Source organism: Lissotriton helveticus, chromosome 12, assembly GCF_964261635.1.
Source record: "Lissotriton helveticus chromosome 12, aLisHel1.1, whole genome shotgun sequence".
In the NCBI taxonomy this organism is placed as follows: domain Eukaryota; kingdom Metazoa; phylum Chordata; class Amphibia; order Caudata; family Salamandridae; genus Lissotriton; species Lissotriton helveticus.
In genome coordinates this window covers 479,600,342-479,625,599 of record NC_136073.1, presented here as the reverse complement: position 1 = coordinate 479,625,599, position 25,258 = coordinate 479,600,342, and the positions used below count along the sequence as shown (strand labels likewise).

Here is a 25,258-nt window from a genome sequence, read left to right as displayed (position 1 = left end):
AGCATGCACAACATTATCATCTTAATAAAGTGAAGGGGATGCACGAGGAAGTTATTCTACATACTCTTTGCTGGCTCATTCTTTGTGCAGTTAAGTGACTCCCACAAATGTGAGTTTATCTGTTCATGTATTTACTTATTTTAGGTGATCTGCTTTGCAGCAACATGGCACATTCGGCACTTGAAAGCCTCTTGAAGCATTCTACATATACAAAAATGAAACAACAATAGTAGAATGCCATCATAGACAAAGGGCTTACCTGAGAAATTGCTTTGCAGACATTAGTGATTCTTAAGCCATGTATCTCAGATGTATGCAGGGGTAGCTCCTCCGCTAAGCCGGAAGAGCGTCGCCCCACTGCTCTGTGACCAGTAGAAAAATAAAAAAATAAAATGATAATAACTCAGTGTTATTGTCATTTTATTTTTCCACTCCTAGCTCGAGTGGTTAGGGGCGAGGCGGGACTAGACATCATAGGAATTAGGGGAGGAGTGATGGCACTCTTAACTACACATGACGGTTTGGCAAGCCATGTCGGACTGGTCAAACAGTCATGCGAAGTTTGCATGTTCTCTACCAGCTGTAATGCACGGCCTGGGTGAAGAACATGCCCAGCCTCCCAGTCCCTGCCTGAGCGATAAACCATGTCTCTCAGACCAATCAAAACACTATTTTAGCAGCGTTGTGATTGGATAGGGGATTCTGGGAGCTTCCTGGTTCCTGTTTTTTTCCTGCTCCTGGACTGCGCCGAAGGACCGAAGAGGACAGAGAGGATGCGGCCGGCATGCAGGTAAGTGTTTTTTGTTTCCTTTTTTTTCATTTACGCCACCCCCTCTCCACCCATCACCCCCACCCCACCTACGAGACTTCTCCACTCCACTACTTAGTGACTGCATGCATGTATGCCTTCAGCCCACATGTGTGATACATATATCTATTTGGTGTAAAAAATGTGGGCACTGTGTGTCAGCAAACTAGCTGCCGGGCAAACTAGAGATATGAGAACTCTGCACACAATGGCTGTGGTATCAGAGTAAATTCTTACGTAAGTGAGTAGAGAGACAATTGTTGGAAAGTTGCTGTTGAAGAAGTCGGATGTGAAAGTGGTTCCCTCAGTGTCCTGAGCATCACAGCTGAAAGGAGGTCTCTTTGTTTACCCTGCAGAAAACTTTGATCAGCTTCAAAGAGAAATTAAGTCTTGCCAGCCCCATTGGAATTATGAGATTCATGGTAACTCTATGGGTATCATGTCTTTCACTAAGAATCTCTACTATATAAAAGCATGTGGAGACAGCAAGTGAAATACCAAAAGGTAATGAGGACTAATCAGCGACTCACTTGATTTACTGATAACCCCATCCCACCCCCCAGGAGTAACTGGTACTATCATTCATTTTGAGGTTTGGGGTACTATCGACATAATTTGGGTGCACAGATTTAGGCCACTTGTTGTCAGCAACATGCCTGATTCCATTTACTGTAAACAGAGTAGTTGGTGTTTAACAATATTTGTTTGCATCCCCTATGTGTTGAATTTGTAAGTAGTGTGTCTTCTTTTGCGAATATAGTCCACCCAACATTAGGCGGCATATGCTTATTGTTATGTTCAAGGCGATGAGGTATTTCGGTATGTACATACAAATATTTTGAAGTATTTACACAGCAAGTTTTCTGCTGTAACTGGGGGCAAAGGATGGATGGTCTACAGGATGAAGGCACTATTTGTATTGCTGATACGGAATGGGTTGACACCTTTGTTGGAAAATACTAACGGTGGGCGGCCAGCTACGCTCCGTGCACGGAGTGCGCGTAGTGCCGTCTCCTACGCATTTTGCGTAGCGGGCGTAGCCAGGCGGCACTATGCGCGCTCCGCAGACGGTGCGTAGCCGGCCGCCACCCGCCTCCCTCCCGCCCTCCCTAAATATTTAAATAAAAGGATTGAAAGGTTTTAAAAACACTTACCTGTCTGCCGCGTCCCCGGGGCTCCCTCTCCCGTCCCTGGATTCGCGCCGCCGCCATTTCGGATACTAATGCGCATGCGCGGGCGGCCATGCATGCGCATTTCTCATGAGAAATGCGCATGCGCGGGCACCCGCGCATGCGCATTAGTTTCCGAAATGGCAGCGGCGCGAATCCGGGGACGGGAGAGGGAGCCCCGGGGACGCGGCGGACAAGGTAAGTGTTTTTAAAACCTTTCAATCCTTTTATTTAAATATTTAGGGAGGGCGGGAGGGAGGCGGGCGGCGCGTAGTGGGGCTACGTGGAGTGCGCGGGTGGGCGTAGTTTTGCGCCCACTTTGCGTAGCTCCGCGGAGCCCCACTCCGCACACTACGCCCAGGGTTAGAAAATACCTCTTTCTGCGAAGTCACCACCTTTTTGTGCTGACTGGTAATGCTAGTTTTATAACTCGGCACACTGGAGGTTAGACCTGATCCTTCAGGAACAACATTCTCCCAGAATCCCACTTTTTGGCAGAACCAATTCTGAGAATAGTTTACTAGATTATTGATGAGACCTAACAAGGAGAAGGGATATTAGTGCCGTTACTGCAGAGGGGGGACTCTAAAAGGAGATTGCAAACCGGATGAGTCAAGGGTAATCCAGATCTTCTTCTGGCAATACAGTAAACAATACATTTTTTTACCTTCTTAACTGCAAAGGAAGAAATGTTAATTTATAGCTCTTTCTTTCATAAGCTGGAAGCGATCTTTTTCCTAGAGTGACCCGTTGCAACTGTACCTAGACAAGACACTGCTGCCTGCTGCTGGTTTTTACTGGAGATAGTGCCTGGCCCTACATGCTGAGCCTGAAATCTTTGGAGCCATAAGCGTGACCAAGATGAACTACTCCAGACATATGGAAAAGTGGGATTTAGAACATTTTGTGACTTTCAAAGCCTCTGGAACTCCAGCCACAAGTCCCAGCAAAGGTATCTGACTTGGGTGTGACCTTCCTGGATACATGCTGCATCCTTGTCCTGCTGGAGAATTCTGAGCTCCAAAAATGATTCTGAAGGTAGAAATCTTGACTGAGCGAAGGTGCAAAGAGTATCCAGCTAAAAAAAGGCATTGGTTGATCATGAAATTTGAGTTTTCTCACTCTGACCATTGCTCCCCAAAAAACAATAGCTTTAGTGGGACCTTGTTCACCGCGTATTCGGTTTTAGAGGACTTTGACAGATATGGCCTTCAACTCCACCCAGCTGGAGGATTTCGACTTCCATAAAAAAGACTAATCTACTTGGTGTTTCTGTCCTCTGCTCCATCTCAGTTGGTCTGAGATCAAGCGTAGGTCCCAGTCAAACATGAATATTGACTTTGGATTTTTACTTTACTTTCTTGCTGCTTTTTGCCTTAAAACATTAGGAATTCATATGTGTTGTTCTTATTATTGGATTTTCAATATTTTGGCATAATTTTTATAATTACAATGCTCTCTATTTTTAGACATTGGTTCTGTGGAATTTATTGTGTTGTGTTTTAACTTTTTAATTGTTTTGGAAAAGCTAAATACCTTACACAATTTGCCTGAGTTAAGCCTGTCTGCTCTGTGTCTTAGCTACCAATCAATCAATCAATCAATCATGCCATTTGTATAGCGCACTACTCACCCGGGAGGGTCTCAAGGCGCTTGGGGGGAGGGGTATGCTACTGCTCGAACAGCCAGGTCTTGAGTTGTTTCCTGAAGGCGAGATGGTCCTGGGTCAGCCGAAGGTGGATGGGGAGGGAGTTCCAAGTCTTGGGAGCCAGGTAAGAGAAGGATCTTTCTCCGGCGGTGGCTCTTCGGATGCGTGGTACGGCTGCGAGGGCGAGGCTGGTGGACCGTAGCTGGCGGGTGGGCGTGTAGAAGGTCAGGCGGTCTTTGAGGTACTTGGGGCCCAGGTCGTGGAGAGACTTGTGTGCGTGGGTGAGGAGCCGGAACGTGATCCTCTTGTCGACGGGGAGCCAGTGCAGGTTCCTCAGGTGGCTGGAGATGTGGCTGCGTCGGGGGACATCCAGGATGAGTCGGGCGGAGGCGTTCTGGATGCGCTGGAGTCTTTTCTGTAGCTTGGCTGGTGTTCCGGCCTAGAGGGCGTTTCCGTAGTCCAGTTGGCTGGTGACGAGTGCCTGGGTGACAGTCTTACTGGTCTCGGTCGGGATCCAGCGGAAGATCTTGCGAAGCATACGCAGGGTGTTGAAGCACGATGAGGAGACGGCGTTGACTTGTCTGGTCATCGAGAGGGAGGGGTCCAGGATGAAGCCCAGGTTGCGTGCGTGGTCGGTTGGCCTGGGTGCAGTGCCCAGGGCTGGGGGCCACCAGGAGTCGTCCCAGGCAGAGGGCGAAGATCCCAGGATGAGGACTTCCGTCATGTCCGAGTTCAGTTTCAAGCGGCTGTCCTTCATCCACTCGGCGAAGTCTTTCATCCCTTCGTATAGGCAGGTTCTGGTGGTGTCGGGGTCTCTGGTGAGGGAGAGGATCAGCTGGGTGTCGTCGGCGTAAGAGATGATGTTGAGGTTGTGCTGGCGTGCGATGGCTGCGAGAGGTTTCATGTAGATGTTGAAGAGGGTGGGGCTGAGTGAAGATCCTTGCGGGACGCCGCAGATGACTTCGGTGGCCTCGGAGCGAAACGGGGGGAGGCGGACTCTTTGTGTTCTTCCGGCGAGGAACGAGATGATCCACTCCAGTGCCTTCTCTTGGATACCGATGTTGCTTAGGCGCTGGACTAGGGTGCGGTGGCAGACCATGTCGAACGCAGCAGAGAGGTCCAGGAGGATGAGGGCCACTGTTTACCCCTTGTCGAGCAGGGTCCGGATGTCGTCGGTGGCTGCGATGAGGGTGGTCTCGGTGCTGTGGTTGGCTCTGAAGCCGGACTGCAAGGGGTCGAGGGATCCGTTCGTCTCGAGGAAGGCGGTCAGCTGTCTGTTGACGATCTTCTCGATGACTTTAGCAGGAAAAGGGAGGAGCGAGATGGGGCGGAAGTTTTTGAGATCGGTGGGGTCCACTGTAGGTTTCTTCAGGAGGGCGCTGATCTCGGCGTGCTTCCAGCTCTCCAGGAAGGTGGCGGTGTTGAAGGAGGCGTTGATGATGTTCCGTAGTTGGGGTGCGATGGTGGAGTCGGCCTTGTTGAAGACGTGGTGTGGGCAGGGGTCGGTCGGTGATCCGGAGTGGATGGTGTTCATCGTGCGGGCTGTGTCTTCGGTGGTCACCGTGGTCCAGGTGCGAAGGGTGGCGGTGGGGGGCGTTGGTTCACCGGTTGGGTGCGTGGGTGAGGCGCCGAAGCTGTTGTGGATGTCGGCGATCTTGCGGTGGAAGAACGAGGCAAGGGAGTCGCAGAGGTCTTGTGACGGAGTGATGTCGTTGGTGCCGGTGCTGGGGTTGGAGAACTCCTTGACGATAGTGAAGAGCTCTTTGCTGTCGTGGGCGTTGTTGTCCAGTCGTTCCTTCAGGGATTTCTTCTTGGTGGTGCGGATGAGCTGGTGGTGCTTGCGGGTAGCGTGTTTGAGGGCGGTCATGTTGTAGGTGGTCCGGTCGAGGAGCCAGGCTTTCTTGAGGGTGCGGCAGGTCTTCTTGGAGTCCTTGAGGTCGTCGGTGAACCAGGATGCCTTCTTGCTTCTGGGTCTGCTGGGAGGGTTCTTTAGTGGCGCGAGGTTGTCGGCGCAGGCGGTCAGCCACTGTGTGAAGTTGCGGGCTGCTTCGTTGGGGTCCGTTGTGTTGGCGGGTGGGCTCTGGCTGAGGGAGGTGGTGAGCTGGTCTGCGGTGATCTTGCTCCAATTCCTGTGAGGTACCTGTTGCGGGTGGTGGTGGGTCGTGGATCTTTTGAAGCTGAAGTGGACGCAGCTGTGGTCGGTCCAGTGGAGTCCGGTGGCGTGGCTGAAGGTGATGTACTTGCTGGAAGAGAAGACGGGATCAAGCGTGTGGCCGGCGTAGTGGGTGGGGGTGTTGACCAGTTGCTTGAGTCCGAGGTTGGCGAGGTTTTCCAGCAGGGCGGTGGTGTTGCGGTCCTTGTTGTTCTCCAGGTGGAAGTTGAGGTCCCCGAGGAGGATGTAGTCAGTGGAGGGGAGGGCGTGCAAGCTGATGAAGTCTGTGATGTCTTCGCTGAATTGTGTGCGTGGTCCCGGGGGTCTGTAGACGAGGGTGCCTCTGAGGGTCGGTGTGAATCTGGAAGTGGAGATGTTCGGCTGCGGCTGCGGCGAAGGAGTCGTACCAGTGTTTGGCTCCAGGTTTAAATTATTGAAATTGTTTAACTTGGCAAGATTTAGGGCTTCTCACATTCTAGCCAACTAGTAGCCTATATACTTACAGCATTGTTAAGAATAGCCACTAGACCAATGCAGATAGGCCATGCACCCTCATGTAAGGGAGAGGGTCAAAACAATATTTCCAATGTAAACAGCAACATAAACATGTATCTAGTATAAAGATGATGCCCTCTTGCTAAGGTAACATCCTACAAGTGTAAAGTATTCCAAAGTGAGGTGAGATATAGAGGCATGAGGCAAAGCTGTCAGCCTACAACACAAAATACAGGTCTCTAGGCACAAGCTGTGCATTTGTGCACAACCACTTTTGTGCATGGCTACTGCAATGCAGACAGGGTCAGAAACATGTCCTGTGAGAATTGAAACTTCTTGTCTGCCTTACCCGACCAAGCACTGGAGGTCCAAGCCATAGATGGTGCACATATGTGACTTAGGGCCAGATGTAGGTAGGCTTTTACCGGTCAGTAACGGCCGAAATCGGCCGTTACCGACCGGTAATAGCCTTTTCCTATGTAGGTGGTATATTTACCGATTCGGATTCGGTATTTACCGAATCATCATTTACAGATGTAGGAAGCACTTTAAAGAGTGCTTTTGTGCTTTAAGGATTCGTTATTTACCACCAACTATTGGTTGGTGGTAAATAAGGAATTCCTGTGTAAATGCAAATATGTGCATTTACACCTGTGCCATGTGACAGACATACATGGCCTTAGGGCATGTATGTATGCCACATGTGCACACCAGCACTATTCAGGGGTGCAACAGGGTATCAAAGTGACACCCTGCCACCCTTGACTATTTCCCTATTTTACCAAATCGGTATTTTCCGATTCAGTAATTGACATTCAATTGAATGACAATTACCGAATCGGTAAATACCGAATCATGACAATTCGGTAATTTTTACCGAATAATTACCTACATAGGATTTACCGATATTAAAATACCGAATCGGTAAAATTCGATATTTTAGAATCGGTAAAACCTATTTACCTACATCTAGCCCTAAGTGCCTAATTTAGATTTTGGCTGACGGGAAACTCTGTCACAGTGGTGATTGATATTCTATCCGCCGAAATATAAATCCCACAGGACATAATGGGATTTATATTTCGTAAGATGAGATATCTGTCACCATTGTGACAGAGTAACCCATTCATGAGATCTAAATCTGGCCCTTAATCTCCCGATGAATAGGGCATGCCTGCACACTATAGTATGCTATGTTATGTTAAAACTTTTGTAGAGTGCTACGTATACCCTGGGGTGTCTTGGTGCTAGCTTAACAGAGAGCAAATGTAAAACAGATAGAGGGCTAAAGGGTAAAAAGCTTGGTTTTTAGAAGGTTTCTGAAAACCTGTAGAGAGGGTGCCAATCTTATGTGTTCGGTAGGAGATGCCACTGTTTGGTTGCTCCCACAATGAAGCTACTTCCACCCATTTAGTTTTATTGAATCTGAAGGTGGTAACTTTATAGGATCCAGTTGATCTAGGTTTCTGTTGGGAACATACCAGGAAATAGACTAGCTCAGAAATTCTGACCCATGCATCTTTAATTTAGTAAACGTACCAGCCCTAACAATTTCTCTCTTTACAGTTAGCATTCATTTATCCAGTTAATTATCAACCTCTGCCTAATCCTGCATATGCCATGGATAGTTTCACTGTTCTTCTTAGAAGGTGCTTACTGGTACAACAGTTTGGTGAGATACATAGGTACTCTGGCGGATAGGTTGTGGTATGATACCAGGGTATACATAGTATGATACTATTTCTTTACAATAATGCTACATCCTACAGATACACATTTCAGGGCACCTTTACTGTCCATTGCACTAGAAGTGGACCCATCAATCTAAAATGTTACTGCATAATTGTGTATCCAAGTGAGAAAAGAGAGACAGCTGAGTAGAAATCCCATCAGGACTAATTCCAAAGCTTTCTATCAATTAGAAATTGCTGCAGCACAGAATTATTTGAAGTTCCTACAGAAGACATATTATATCAGCATGCCTGAAAAGGTTACTGTTCTGCATCTACCATTGGTTCTTTTACATTCAAACTCTACAAAAGTGTGTAACAGAGTATTTCAGTGCTTTGTTATTGATGGTTTCCTTAAACACTCTCCTGACACAAGTTGGACCTTGACTCACGCAATCTTTAAAGAGTGCACACAATCTTGAATTTGTCAGTTAGTTTGTTGTGTGTTGATTTAGATATTGTATCTAAATTTCCTGATTTATGCCCTTATATAGATATAATTCACATTGCCCTAATTTAGGCATAGAAATCCAGTCCTTATTTAGGCATTGCTCATTCTAACCAAATACAGGCATTGTCAACTATTTCTGATCCTCTTCGTCACAACGAGTTCTTGGAAAGCCAGACTCTTAAGCCTTTAGGACTTCCTCTTGCTTGGATATTGAATTCTCCAAGAACTCATTTATTATGCATGAACATCTATTCCTTAGGGGTTCATTCATGACATTCTCATGCCCAACATTTACGTCAATACTGGCGTTCCTAAACACCTTCAAGGTATAAATATGCCTTCACTTGCTATGGCAAAGCACGGTGCGGTTCGACAACCTACTTGCACGACACGGGTCGCCACTGCAAGTCCAGAAGGAAGTCAAGTCCCCAACTGACACACTGACCGGACGCTGTCATCCTCCTCACAGAGAATCAAGCTCCAGTGTTTCTGACTCCCCTTGCGGGGTGTTAGAGAACTAGTCCCGGAAAGAGATACCAACCTCTCTCATTTTAAGGTATGGAGCTGATTAGAACCTGGAGAAACTTTTGGTAACTTTTGGCATAACTAAACCAGACTAAGACAGCACCTACTTCTTCCGTCATACTGCACTTAGGTTATGTACTCTGGGGTAGGATTTTTTTAGAAGCACCAAATGAGTATTTTAGCCTGTGTTATTTATGTATGTATTTTTATGAATATATGTCATAGCTACAGACCATGCTATTGCAGTACTATTTAGTTCTACTGCTAATGCTGTACATTTTATACTTCGCATTCTGTCTTACGATTGAGCAGTTCATATCTCTTGCTTGAGAAATAAGACTGTTCAATAAACCCTTTTTATTGAAATGCCGTCTCTCTATTTCTGTTCAACTCTGTAGAAACGAAGCATGCACGATTGACTGAGTGAAACGGTTATCTATTGTTTCAGCGACTCTGAAGATACTGTTCCAACTCTACGGGAAACAAAGTTGTCATGTTTATGCGGTTGTCAGAAACGAATCCCTTCTTGTTCAGTCGAGAAGTTTCTAGAGACCTCTGAGTTAACTGGTACCCACAAGTAAGTAAGTTTAATGTACTCGATAGAGACATACTGACCTTAGTCCTGTGTCAAAACTATAGTGTATATTATTCCAATGCGCAGAGCCTATCAGGGATATAGGAACTACACTACAAGTTTAGCTTGCGACGTAGAGAATGGTGACACGGTCCTCTGAGATTCATAATGAAATGGATCCTTTTATTCTGGGAGAGCTGTCATTCTATGGAGCATTATAAATCAGAGCTCATTGTAACAGAGTAGTGTAAAGGGATCAGGAAGGGAGTCTTTCTGGTCACGAAGAAGGTTTGGAGTGCGAATGTTCAGTTTTTGTTAATTGAACATCATATTCTTTGTAACTCATTGACAATGTTATCCTAGGGAGATATTCTCATCTATTAAGAGTGCAGAATTACAGAGTCAATTAGGGAGACTGAAATAGGTTGTGCAACATATCTCATGAAATTGGAGAGGACCATATGAATAATGCCCAAATGGAGTTAATTATATCCTTTTCAGAATCATTTAGTACTGACACATTTTGCCTCACCAAGTACTGGAGGGTGTGTAATATGTTTTATCTCACATGCTTCTCTCCTCTCCTGATTTTTTGAAAATGTAAAGCACCATCAGCATAGGTTTTGTGGCTGCTTGCTACTTTGCCAAGACATGATACATGACAGAGGGATGGAGGTGCCATTCTCTCTAGGGGACAGACATTATGGGCAAGGACTGGGGGCCTGTCATAGAGAAGGGTGGGAACAGGGCACACATGCAATGATGGGTCTCAGATTGTCCACTTGTGTATTCTTCCAATGTACTTCGATAAATGAGCAGAGCACCTTCTCTGTGGCAGAGCTGTTGCTGGCTCCACCAGTTGAAATGCCATGAGCATGGATTAGCAGTCACCAAAAACATTGTCAGACCATCTGGTGAATATTGTGCTACCAGTTCATTATTATTACAGCAGCATCTATGAAAGACCATTGTGTAAACCATGGTTGTCTTTTATGAAACCACATGAAATTGTCCACTAGGTACTGAAGGCAAGTCCTAGATTAATACTCAGAATACAAATTCACCTGATGAGAGTTTTGGGAACATGAATCTCACCATATAGGGTTCCCTAAGTGTCTCAACTATAGATTACCGATAATCATGAGAGAGAAGTCCGGCAGGTTGTACAGAAATTTGGGTGGGGTTTTTAAAAATGCCATACTTAGCTTTTATATTGTGTACTCTCAAAATATGGATACTACTATAAAGTAAGTACAAATACAGAGCTCATACAAATGAGCATTTGCTGCAGTAAATATAATAATCGAGTTGTTAGTTTACTTCCCAGAGTCATATCCATTCATGTGTGCACATTTCCTACAAGAAAGAAGTGTTTCCCATTTTGTAATAAAGGCTCTAGCTATGTTGAAGAAACAGAAAGGGCAAGAGCCAGGAAGTTTGTATTTACCACTAAATAAAAGTCTGTATAATATTTATTGCATTGTTGTCTTAGATGTGTGGTGGAGTCTTAACATTTCTATGTAGTACAGTATCAAAGCAGACTAGAGATACCTAATTGAACAATACTGTTTGCTCACTATGCAACCTCAGACAGAGATCAGCTATGTACAATGCAGCCTTGGTCCTGCTCCATTGGGAATAGTGCATCCTGAACTGGCAGACTTAGGGGGTTATCTACAAGGCCTGATAAATATCTCTAAGCACGCTTAGCGCGATTGAAGTTATCGCCCACTATCTTTGGATATTATCGCTGAGATAGTGCGTTATCATCAATTGCTATCTCCAAAGCATAAAATATCCAGAGATAGCGGCAAAATGCTGCAATATCGCTGTTTATCCAGTGATAACATATCAGCGATAGGGAATTCCTTGATGATATGCCATGGTGGATTCAGCATGACAATCCCCACCCCATAGGGCAATATCGGTAAGTCAGTAATTAACCTGGCGTTAGAAACCAGCGTTAATTGGGTCTTTGCACGACTTTCACAGTCGCGACATGGACATGGGGCATCCTTGTTGATAGCGCGAAGCCACAATATCGATGTTTTGCCATGTAGTGAATGTCAGGAACGCCTACCTTGCATCTCATTAGCGATAAGATGCAAGGCATTAGTGAAATGTTCGGTGACACAAGGTAAGTCACGCTAAAGCCTGTTAGCGTGCCCTTGTTCATACAGCGTTAGGATTATAGCCGCTTTACGGCCGAAAATGGCCGCTAAATCGGCGATAATTGTCTTGATGTTATGACCCCCTATTCTTTCTGGACCGAAACACAAGGAATCCCAGACCAGGTTTAATTAAAGTATTCCACTCATCACTATTTGGTTTTCTAAGTGCCGCAGGTATGCGCCGATATGAGCCCCGTGTTCATTGTTTCAGAGGAGTCAAGCTGCTTCTCACTGATAACGCCTAAATATGCTAAAGCCAGTATGGGGGCTTAGTTGTGTATGTGTCTAGAAGAGCCTTGGTGTAGACTTTTTAGTTGTGCTGCTCCTATTAGTGGTACAAAAGGGAGTGGTGATGGATGGAGCATCTGAACCAATCAAACACTCATACCCAGTCAACAGATCTGGGTTTAATCCATCACCATTCTTTAGCCCACTCTGCCACCCCAGTTCAGACATGGCCATATGCAAATCAGTCTGACCCTGTGCCTCTTGGGAACAGTCCAGCCCGAAATGCCAAGCCATGCCTTCCCTGGACCAGAAACAAGCTTCCTAGGACTGGTTTCTGGCATTTCAGCCGTCTTCGGCCAGTCTTGCTTGAATCCAGTGGCAAAGTGAGCAAGGGACTCATGTCTGAGCATACCCTGCCAACTTATGGCGAACAAAGCGGTACAAAAGGGGGTGGTGATGGACGGAGCATCTGAACCAATCAAACGCTCACACCCAGTCGACAGATCTGGGTTTAATCCATCACCGTTCTTTAGCCCACTCTGCCGCCCCAGTTCAGACATGGCCATATGCAAATCAGTCTGACCCTGTAACTCATGGGAACAGTCCAGCCCGAACTGCCAAGCCATGCCTTCCCTGGACCGGAAATGAGCTTCCTAGGACCGGTTTCTGGCATTTCAGCCATCTTCAGCCAGGCTTGCTTGAATCCAGTGGCAAGGTGAGCAAGGGACTCACGTCTGAGCATACCCTGCCAAGTTATGGCGAACAAAGCGGTACAAAAGGGGGTGGTGATGGACGGAGCATCTGAACCAATCAAACACTCACACCCAGTCAACAGATCTGGGTTTAATCCATCACCGTTCTTTAGCCCACTCTGCCACCCCAGTTCAGACATGGCCATTTGCAAATCAGTCTGACCCTATGCCTCATGGGAATAGTCCAGCCCGAAATGCCAAGCCATGCCTTCCCTGGACCGGAAACAGGCTTCCTAGGACTGGTTTCTGGCATTTCAGCCGTCTTCAGCCAGGCTTGCTTGAATCCAGTGTCAAAGTGAGCAAGGGACTCACATCTGAGCATACCCTGCCAACTTATGGCGAACAAAGCGGTACAAAAGGGGGTGGTGATGGACGGACCATCTGAACCAATCAAACACTCACACCCAGTCAACAGATCTGGGTTTAATCCATCACCGTTCTTTAGCCCACTCTGCCACCCCAGTTCAGACATGGCCATATGCAAATCAGTCTGACACTGTGCCTCATGGGAATAGTCCAGCCCGAAATGCCAAGCCATGCTTTCCCTGGACCGGAAACAGGCTTCCTAGGACCGGTTTCTGGCATTTCAGCCGTCTTCAGCCAGGCTTGCTTGAATCCAGTGGCAAAGTGAGCAAGGGACTCACGTCTGAGCATACCCTGCCAAGTTATGGCGAACAAAACGGTACAAAAGGGGGTGGTGATGGACGGAGCATCTGAACCAATCAAACACTCACACCCAGTAAACAGATCTGGGTTTAATCCATTACCGTTCTTTAGCCCACTCTGCCACCCCAGCATCACCGTTCTTTAGCCCACTCTGCCACCTCCTATTAGTGCAGGCAGGATCATGTCTGGTGCACGTGGCTGCATGTGTGTGATGGTCTCTGTCTGGAATGCCATACTGGACAAAAAATATCGACTGGAATGATGCTTCATGTGATTAACAGTGGTTGAGATTGATGCAAGCATTCCACACATATTTTTTTCTTTTACCAAGTGTAGTGTATTTTGTTAGTTAAGATGCCATCTTAAATGAATCAAAGCTGTTTTAAATATTAATTGAATATTGAGGAGATCAGCAATCAATATTGGTGGTAGATCTGATTAAGGCACAATAATCCTATGTAGTTGTTGGTATGAGGCTTGGTTGTTAAAGCACCAGTATTTGGATGAGTGTTCCAAAGACGTCACACCTACACTTCCAATATTCACTTGCCAGGAAGAAAGAAAGCACAGCAAAAACAGGGCTTCCGAAATGTAGGGGGAAATATGAAATATGACAAACAATAAACAGTCTTTCTAGAATGGTAAGAAGTAAAACCAAACATTAAAATCATTGTAGGAGACTTGCAAGCTAAAGTCCCTGGAGCAAAAACATATGACTACGCATATCATCAAAAAAGATATTATGGACCGAGAATGAATGTCACAAGTTCCTGGAAACTGAAATGACCACTACCAGACCAATTGTAACATTTGTAATTTATAGGTTTATTTTGCCAGCACTTTTCTAAATCACCATGCCAAGAAAGTGACATAAATTGCATTACTGCAATGTTATTGCTGTGAGAAGAGCCCTTCCTAGCCACTTCTTAAGGCATACTGATTAATGGGAAAGGCCTATAGTAGTTAGCATATAAACAGGTCACTTAGGTTGGGAGGAATTGTTGTTAGTTTCTAAAGCTTGGCATGGGCATGGTTACTAGAGATTTGTCGTGGATGTTTTCAAAATGTGTGGATCATTTTAGGGGAACAGAGGTTGGGGTATGGTTGCTGGAGTAATTGGGTGTGTCAGACAGGACTTTATAAATACTTTACTATTTGTCAGGTGCATGTAAAGACTTGGAGCAGGGATGTAGATTAGCAGTGTTTCTAATTAGGGGAAGGAAATGCCACAGAATTCCCATATTTAGAATTCCCATCTGCAGGTCAACCTGAGCCTTGGAATTGTCATCATCACAGTTGTCTAAATAAGGATTTTACCAATTCATCTCCAATTTCCAATTAGTGCATTAGCATACTACTTGATTGATACAATGAAATACGTTTAATTTGTATTACATTGTACACACACACACACACACAAACACATATATATACAGCAACACTCACACAGACACATATATATTCACTTATAGAAACAAAGGTTAGAGTGACATCATAAGTAGATGAGGAGATGAAATAAGAACTATGGTTTAAATACTAAAAAACCTATGAAATTCACCAGCTATACTTGACTGAGCTAACTATAACTTGCTCCCTTGCCATGCACTGCCTATTGACCTTACACATTACATCCATCAAAACATGTTCAATGAGATTAGTGCGATCACTGATGACATCTCATATGACATCATTATTATCATCACCTGAGGAAGCTTGCACAGTGTCACAGTGCCATGTGGTAAAGCTTCTGCAGTGGCTTCTGCAGTAGTACAACATAGGAAGGTTGCACTGTGTTTAGTGAGGGTACCATTGTACACATGGCCTGAAATTGTTTCTTTACATTTTCACCTATAGGAGGGGGTCACTCTGGGTCCCCCTGAATCTTCAAGCAAGTGCCTTGGGATCTGAGTGTTCCTAATGTGCTCCACATTACCCTTGAGTCCCTGAGTCCTGTCAAGGCGGGTGGAACATTATCTTTAAAGTTGTGGTTAGACAATTAGATTGCTCAGGACTATAAGACCAGGACTAGTACCATGGTACCAAATATGGCAGATGGGAGACAAAGCTCCCTTGGCCAATCAGAGGCCCTCATTTTCAAATGTTCAGTACCATGGGTCTCACCCAGGACCACCTGTTCAGATATACCTAACTTTTCAAACTCTTCATGCCTAACCCAAAAGCCTCTTTAAATGCAAATGTCTGTGAAATGGCTGAATGGGATTACATCAAATCACAAAAACATGATTTATGTGTATGTTTCTATCTTTTTGCCAAATTTGGCATCATTCCGTTCAGCCATTTTTACTGCTTCAGAATGCAAAGTTTTCTGTAGGAACTAACATGGGAAAGCAAACTTTTGGACCCTGTTTTTTTCTTGAGCCCGATTTACAGATCAGGGTGAAACTTTAAATGAAGGAGCTGAGGTGAAGTAACTTAAATATTGTGCAGATCTGTCAAACACGTGGCTATCTATAAGTGTACCAGTCCTTCTAGTTGTGTGGGAAGTTTAGGGGTGATCTGTCAAGTGGGGCCTAGAAAAATGGGGTAAAAACAGTGTGTTTCTCATGTTAATTCCCATAGGGATTTTGAACACAACTACAGCTCGAACTGCTGGACGGAATTACATCAAATGTGGTAGAAAGGTACATCTTGATTCATAAAGCACGCTTTTTTGCTATTTGGCATAAATCCATTCAGTAGTTTCCAATAAATGAAACGAAAACCAAATTTGTATATTTAGGGTTGTGCGTCCTCTGAGGATACAACAGTACCTGTGCTGATATCTGATTGGCTGCCAACACTTCAGCCAGGAAGTGTTGGTAGCCATCTCGGGACTCAGCTTAAGCTGAGTCTCAAATAAACTGGTCAAGAAAAGGAAGGGGGAAGGGAAGGAATACCCTGACCCTCTAGCCCTGGTCCTGGGGTCTACTGGGAGCCCCACCAGGACACAAAAGCATGTTTCTAATCTTTCTGCCAAAAATTGAGATGGGTTCATGAATTTGGCAGGAAAAAAAAGCCTGGTCTCTCACACTTGTTTACAATATATCCCCCAGATGGGTCAGGTCCCAGAGGCATATGGTAAAAAGGAAGAGGTGCACAAGTTCCCACCGATTTCTGCCACCTCCTGGGCTTTATTATTGTAATGGAGGGGGACAGTGCGGACCCCTCTCTATGGACTGAAGGAAGTCTCGGGATTCACCACCTCCCCGGGGCAAAATACTTATTAAAGAACAGGAATGTGGGCAGCACAGCCCCCCCTCCTGGGGCCATTAACGGCCCTGGGGACAGTGACCCCATGAAAAGGGGACCATTTTCTGCCAAGCGAGAGCAAACATAACTCTGATTCCAAAAAGCGGAAGCTGTCAAACTGCTCCAGTTTGCTGGCAGCAAAGTTTTCATCTGTTTCCCAGGCCACTGTCATGTGGGCAAGGAAACAATTGGTCCAGCATGTAGGGAGCTGCATATTTATCAGCTTCCTGCATTCAGTACGAATACTGGCTCCTGCAGAAGGCAGGGAGCTGACTGAGACTGTGGCATACTTTAGGCACCCCCCCACGGGCCCGATCATAGCACACTGGGTGCATTGATTGGGCTCTGGCAAAAAGAACAATTGATGGACAGCATGCAGAACAATGTCATATATTCATCCCAGTACAGACATCTGGGCCAAAATCCATAATTATTTGCTCCCCATGCCATTCCAGTTTGAACCCAGCCAAACACAAATCAGTCTTGACCCTGCTCCCAAAGGTAACAGTCTAGTCCAAACTGCTAGGCCCCATTCTTCCTGGACTGGAAACAAGCATCCTAAGACCAGTTTTGGTGTTTCACCCGTCATCAGCCAGGCTAGCTTGACTTCAGTGGCATGGAGAGCATGGGACCCACGTCTGGGCATACCTGTCTCACTCAGGATGACAAATGCAAAAATAACAATTGATGGACAGAATGCAGAACAATGTCATACATTCACCCTAGTACAGGGAACTGGGCCTAAATCCATCATTTTATTGGGTGGGCTCCAGGGCACCCAATGAGAGGTGGCTGGCTCCTGGGAGATTGGGTCTGCGGGGCCCAAACCGGAGTATTGCAAAAGAGAGCAGAAAATGAGGCAGAAAAACAAGCAGAAAAGGCAAAACAGAGCACAGAAAAAGGCAAAACAGATAGAAGAAAAGGTCAAACAGAAATCCGAAAAATGAACAGAAAATGTAAAACAGTGGGCAGTAAAACAAGCAGAAAAGGCAAAACAGAGCAGAAGAGAGCAAAGGGCACTCAGATACTCACACATCCACTCACAGCCCCAGGCAGAGACTCATGCACCCACTCACAGACCCACTGAGAGACTCATACACCCACTCAGACACTGATGCACCCACTCACAGACCCACTGAGATACTCATGCATCCACTCACAGACCCACTCAAGGACTCATGCACTCACTCACAGACCCACTCAGACTCATGCACACACTCACAGACCCACTCAGAGATTCATGTACTCACTCACAGACCTGGTCAGCCAATAATGTATCCACTGACAGATCCACTCAAACAAACACTGCCACTCACAGACTCACTCACAGACTAACACATCCCCTCACATACCCATGTTACACTCATGCGCCCACTCAGATACACATACACCCACTCACAGACCCACTCAGTGACTCAGGCACCCACTCACAGACCCACTCAGACACTCACGTACCCACTGACAGATCCACTTCAGTCAAGTCTAAAAAAACAGTCTAAAAAAAGAAAAAGAGGAAGGGTAGAAATACCCTGAACATCTAGCCTTGATCCTGGGGTCCCCGTGGGACACCACCAGGACAAAAAGGCAATTTTTCAAAACATTTCTGCCAGAAATCGTGATGGTTACATGAATTTGGCAGAGAAAAAAAAGCGTGTTCTCTCGCACTTGTTTATAAAATAACCCCCAGGTGTCCCGGTCCCGGGGATATGTGGTTAAAAAAAGAGGAGGCAAACAGGTCTCCCCTCTTATGGCTCTTTTGAGCCTCTGGGTCCACCACCTCCCAGGGCTTTATTATTGTAATATAGGGGGCAGTGTGAACCTCTCTCTACGGGCTGAAGGGAGCTCCAGGAGACACCACCTCCCCGGGGAAAATACCTATTAAATAATGGGAAGGGAGTTGCACCGCCCCCTCTGGGGGCCATTATTGTCCCTGGAGACTGCCACCCCCCAGGGAACTGTGACAGATCCCACCAAGCAAGAGCAAACATAACTCTGCTTCCAAAAAGTGGGAGCTGTCCAACTGCTCCTGTTTGCTGTAAGCAGAGTTTTCATCTGTTTCTCTGCCCACTGTCATGCGGGTAGGGAAACAGATGACGTGGTTGCTCCTGCACATAGGGAGCAACATATTTAGTAGCTCCCGGCATACAGGAGCAATGCCGGCTCCTGCAGGAGCCAGGGAACCCACTGGGACTGCTGGAGACTTATGTGTCCCCCACGGCCCCCATCATAGCACCTTAGGAACCTAGGTGGGCTTCAGGGTATCCAAGGAGACGCGGCTGAGCCCTGGGGATGGGGTTCTTGGGGCTGAAGTCAGCCCGGGGAGCGGGCCACGCAACCCCCATCCCACATTGCAAAAGAAAGCAAAAAAGAGGGCAGAAAAACAAGCAGAAAAGGCAAAACTGAGGGCAGAAAAATGAGCAAAAAAAGGCAAAACAGAGGGCTGAAAAATGAGCAGAAAATGCCAAACAGAAATCAGAAAAATTAACGGAGAAGGAAAAACATTGGGCAGAAAAATGAGCAGAAAAGGCAAAACAGAGCAGAAGGGGGAAAACAGAGGACTCTCAGATAATCACCCACCCACTCACAGACCCACTGAGAGACTCACACACCCACTCACAGACCCACTGAGATACTCATATACCTACTTAGAGACCCTCTCAGAGACTCATGCATCCACTCATAGACCTACTCACACACAGATACACCCACTCACAGACCCACTGAGATACTCATATACCCACTAAGAGACTCATGCACATACTCACAGACCCACTCAGAGACTCATGCGCTCACTTACAGACCCACTCAGAGATTCATCATGTACTCACTCACAGACCCACTGAGGCACTTATTTATCCACTGACAGATCGACTCAAAAACTCACACACCCACTCACAGACCTACTAAGAGGATCATTCACTCAGTCCCAGATCCACTGAGACACTCATACACACACTCACAGACCCACTCAGAGACTCATGAATCCAATCAGACCCACTAAGAACCTCAGGTACCCACTCACAGACCCTCTGAGAGACGCATACCCACTCACAGACCCACTTGGACACTCATGCACTCACTCACAGACTGACTCACACACTCATGGAGGCACTCATAAACCCACTGAGACACTCCAACACCCACTGAGACACTCACACACCTACTCACGCACCCACTGAGACACTCACACACCAATTGACACACTCATGAACTCACTCATGCGCTCACTTTCAAATGTTACAGGTTACAGTTTGGAAATAAAATTTTTAAAAAACCTTCAATTCACTTAACAAAACCAAAGGTTACAGAGATGTAATAGTTGGGAAATAACATAAGAAAACATAGAAATTCACTAAAGAAACCAAAGGCTAGAGGGGGGTTATTGTTAGCAAATAACATTACAAAAGCCTTAAAAACTCCAAGGAAAAAATCAAAGGTTACAGGCATGTTATAGTTAGGAAATAGAATTTTTTTTTAAATGTGAATGGCATTTGAGATGTCATCAGTGATGTTTCCCTGCCCACACTCATGCGGGCAGGAAAACAGAACAGAATTCTGCTCCCAGCTGTCAGTAGCATTCTTAAATTTCCCACCAGCTGAGAGCAGATTTCTATGGTTGCTTCCATTTGGAAGAAGATTAAAAAATGCTCTCACCAGACAGGAGCAAACAGATGCGTCCCCACCCACAGTAGTGTGGACAGGGAAACTACTGTGTCATGTTGGTGGGCTACCCTGGACACAGTTAGAGTTGCCTGGTTAGCAACCTGAAAAGTGTGCAACAAGGTCTGCTACTTGCAATAATCTGAAGGTGGTGGATAAATTGCAAATGAAAGGTATAACTCTAACTTTAGAATTTTTTAAGTTTGTGTACATTAACATTGGTTTGTATAGGGAAAATAAGTTTTTCTAACTATAACTAAGCTTTAGCCTTTGTTTGTTTAATTGAATTGCAAGGGTTTTAATACATTTTTTTATAAAAATGTGTTTTTAAATCTTAGAGACCAGTGATGCAAGAGGAGAGTTGGTATGTGGAGTGTCATACAGTACAGTGGAGGAGAGTGTTGTAAAGTCTATTGTCATAGAGTGGAGTATTGTAGATTGGAATAGGGTAGAGTAGAGTAGAGTAGAGCGTAGTAGTACATTGTTCAGTGCAGTAAAGCGTTATATAGTGCAGTGACACAGTGTCTCATGTAGTGAAGTTAAGTATCATAGACTGGAGCAGCGAGTTGTACAGTAGAATGGTGTTTTTGAATATTAGAGTAGGGTGTCGTAGACTGTCATAGAGTGAATTAGAGAGTTTTAGAGTGGAATAGGGTGAAGTAGAGTGTCACAGAGTGGAGTATCATCAAGTGGGGTGTTGTAGTGTACAGTGGAGGAGGGTGTCATAGAGTGGAGTGCCATGTCATATAGTGGAGTCGCGTACTGAGGAAAGACATTGAGTGGCCTTGTTGTCGAATGTCATATAGTGTAGTACAGTGGTGTAAAGCAGATGGGCATAGAGTGGAGTAGAGTGTCAGTGTGGAATAGAGTGTAGTACAGTGTTGTAGAGTAGAGTTACATACAGTGGAGTACAGTGTCAGACAGTGGTGCAACGTGGAGTATAGTACAGTGGCGTTGGGTGGAATAATGTGTAGTTGAGTGGAATGGAGTACACTGGAATGGGGTACTGTAGCGTGGAGTAAAGTATCATAAAGTGGAGTTGTGGGTTGTAGACTATGGTGGCGTGGAGTTCAGTAGAGTAGAGTGTCATAGCTTACAGTTGAGGAAAGTGTCATAAATGGGAGTACTGTGTTATAGAATAGAGTGTAGTTGGGTGCTGTACAGTATTGGAAAGCGAGGTAGACTACAGCAGAGTAGGCATATAGTCTAGTTGATTTTTGAAGAGTGGAGCGGTGTACAGTACATTGTTGCAGAGTTTGGTAGTGTGGATTGGCATACAGTGGTACAGAGTACAATGGCATAGAGTGGCATAGACTGGAGTGGCTTACAGTGGAGTAGTGGAGTGAGGTGGAGCACTGTGTCAGAGTAGAGTGGAGTAAAGTAAAGTGAGAGGCAGTAGCATGCAAAGAGTTGTGTACTGTCTCATATAGTGGACTATAGTATCGTAGAGCAGAATGGAGTACAGTGCTGTACAGTGCACACAGTACAGTACAGTGTTGTACTTATTATGTTTTTTATTTATTTAAGAGTTTTATGTAGTGCTGGCAATACCTAAGGGTATCAGAGCACTTTAAATCAGTAAATGTTCAATAAATAATGCATAAATTCTGTACAGGTGAATTGAATCAGGACACATCAAGGATTGAGCATGATGGAGAAAAAATAGCAGAGCAGGGGTACTATGAGATCTAAGGGTAAAGGTGATGTCTTTATGGGCGCTTGATGTCTGCTAGTTGAGATGTTGGTTGAGGAGGCAATCCTTTGGATGTCTTTTTAAACTAAATAATACGTACAGGAATGGAGTTTCAGATTTTTGGGGCATTGCTTGAGAAGGAGAGTACCTGGGATTCCTATTTGTGGGCTTTCAGTGGAATGAGGAGTAGGGTGTTTGAGCTCCTTAGGTTTCTTGTCTGACCTGCCTTTTTGAGTTTTGAGGTCAGGTGAGCTGGTTTTCCATTGTGAAGAGGTTTATGAATGAGGCAGGCAATTCTGAAGCTGAAGGGAGCTTCAATTGGAAACCAGTTCAGTTATTTCAGGCAGGGAAGATGTGGTTGTATGTTTTGGTTTCTGTGACCATTCTGGCTGCTCCATTGAGAGTGGTTTGATGGGTAGCAAGGTGGGATTTCACAGTGCCTGTGAGGGTGGCATTCCCATAGTCGAGACAAAACCAGCGCTTACATGGCAGATTTAAGATCTTTCAGCGGTTCAGAGTTTTCCGGTTCTAGATGGCACTGTACACACTATTCTTTATATGATCTTTTACTGTCAGTTTGGGGTCCAGTGTGATTCTTAGAGATTTGGTGGAGTCGGCTAGGGTAGCTTCCAGTACAGAGCTTCAATGGAGTCTAACCACTCTTGCATCTGGGGAGACCTCTCAGACTTTTATATGAGGAGAATTTCAGTCTTATCTTGTTTGAGTTTTAGGTGATTGAGAGCTAGCCAGTGTTGGAATTCTATGAGGGGGGCATTTAACTGGAGTATGTCATCTAGTGAGTAGAGTTCCATGTGGAGCTGGGTGTCATCTTCATATAAGTGGAAGGGGAAGTTAGCTTGGCTGAGATTGACTGTGAGGGGCTCCATGTAGATATTGAACAGTGTAGGTGAGAGGACCGAACCTGGGGGGACAACCTGGGAAAGTGCTGCTGTGTCATAGGTCATGTTGTTTATTTTTATTTGTAGAGATTGGTTTTGTAGAAATGATGTGAACCAATGTTGGACCCCCCTTCTGGACCAATCCTTTTTTGGAGGTATCCAAGAGAAACTTGTGGTGGACCGTCGAAGACCGCTGATAGTTCTAGGAGTATGAGCAGGCAGCATCTGTCTGTATCCCGGGAGTTGTGGAGGTCATCTACGATGTTCAGAATAGCTGTATCCGTACTGCATCCTTTTTTGAAGCCTGATTGATGAGGATCCAGGAGATTGTTGTTGTCGATGTGTTGGTTCAGTTTGAGAGAAGACATCTCTCTAGAATTGTGGCTAGCAAAGGGAGATTGGAGACAGGTCTGAAGTTATTGAGGTTGTTCAGGTCTGCACCCAGTTTTTTGAGTGGTCGCATGATTTGACTGAGTTTGAGGCAGTCTTGTATCACTCCAGTCAACAGGGAGCTGTTTATAACCTTTGACCAGAAGGGGGTTTAGGACATGATTAAGCTTTTTTGCAAGGGATGCTGGGAAGGGGTCCACAAGGTAGGAGGAGGGTTTAGACGTAGCAAACAGACATGTTAGCATCTAAGAGTGGGTTGAATACTATCAAGCTTCTAGGAGATACGTGAGGCCCTTGGATATGATTGCTCCCATTATTATCCTGAAGTGTGATCCTTGATAGGGTGGCTATGGAGTGAGAAGGGAGGTTGTTATCTTCCTTTCCGGAATTGGGTTCCCCTTGGATGTCTTGTTGTTATCATCAAGGGCTAGCTCCATGTATGAGATTTTATCTTTGAAGAAATTGTGAAAGTTGTAACAATATTGTTAGGAGATGTGAAGGTTTTTTAGGGAGGACTTGGGATTTTGTTGTTTAATGATGTTGAAAAGTTCTTTAGGGCAGTTTTTGACCTTGTCTAGAGCGTTGTGGAAGAAGGAAGCTGTATTTGTTTAATTCCTGTGTTCCCTCCTGAGTTGGTCCAGATGGGCTGTGGATGGATTTTCTCATCAGAGTCTATCTGCCACTCTAAGCTTTCTTCTTTAAGTGTTGAGGTGTTTTTTAACCAGGATATCAAGGGCGTGTTTCTCACCCTTTTCAGCTTCAAATATGCTACTTGGTCCAGTATGGAGGACATCGTTGAGTTGTAGTGGGTGGTGAGTTTGGTTGTTGAGAAGTTATCTGATGTGAGGGGAGTAGTGATCCCATTCTATCTTCGAGACCAACTAGGGGAATTTAGCTTATGTTACTCACTCACCAAGAGTTTTATGTGTGTGAATTGGGTGGTGGAACATATTGTTGAGAATTGGGTGATGGAACATATTGTTGATGTGGAACAGAATGATGTGATGATCCGAATAGTCAACAGGGAGGATGTTGTCAATAGTTAGTGTTTCTTCCTGTGCTATGACAGCATCCAGAATAGATTTGTTGTTGTGGGTTTGAACTTTGTAAAGCTGGGCCAGAGTGTTACTGAGTAAGATGTCTTTAAGGATTGGAGTAGAGTATTGCTTTCATTGTTCCAGCGAAAATTGAGGTCCCCTAGGATGGGTTTTTATGTGAGAGAGTGAGCAGTGTGTGATCAGATCTGGTAGGTGTTCACCGAAGAAGTGTACATTACCTGGTGGGTGATAGAGTAGGTGGAGTGAAGTGGTATAGACAGGAGTAAAGTGTCAGAGAGTGGCATACAGTGTAGTAGCGTACTGTAGAGAGGAGTTGCATGGATACAGTAGTGTGTGAAACAGTGGAGCTGCTTAGAGTGGATTTCTGTATAGTAGAGTGGAGTGAGGTAAAGTCTCGTACAATGGAGTAAAGTCAAATGGAGTGGTATAACGTAGTGTGGAGGAAAGTGTGTTGTAGAGTAGAGTGGCTTTGAGTTGAATGAAGTTGTATAGAGTAGTTAATAAACTGTTATAATTTGGAGTGAGGTCTCATACAGTTGAGTGAAGTGCTTTATCGTATAGTGGAATAGAGTAGTGAACATTGAAGTGTAAGGGTATAGATTGGCGTATAGAGTTGGACAGTAGAGTGCACAAGGATAGAGTGGACTAGAATGTCGTAGAGTGCCCTGTAGTGTGGTAGACCTTTCTAGAGTGGAGTTATATTGGGTGGAGGAGAGTGTCATACAATGTAGCAGCGTAGAGTGGCATGGCATACACTGTAGTGGCGTACAGTGGAATACTGTGAAATGGAGTAGCATACAGTGGAATAGCGTACAGTGAAATACTGCACAGTGGAGTGGCATAGAGTGGAATAGGGCAGAGTGGAATGGTGTACAGTGAAGTGGCGCAGGGTGGAGTAGAGTACAGTAGATTACCGTAGAGTGGGTGTATACATTGAAAT

General features: G+C 45.3%; 1 long non-coding RNA gene across 1 annotated transcript in view; it reads left to right on the top strand.

The window, feature by feature from the left end:
- The first annotated feature begins 755 nt into the window (after window positions 1–755).
- LOC144798936 (uncharacterized) overlaps window positions 756–25,258 on the top strand; it is a 64,391-nt gene continuing 39,888 nt past the window's right edge. Inside the window, exons 1-2 of the long non-coding RNA XR_013603702.1 lie at window positions 756–790; window positions 9,427–9,555. This is a non-coding gene — a long non-coding RNA (uncharacterized LOC144798936). The remainder of the gene's footprint in view (window positions 791–9,426; window positions 9,556–25,258) is intronic.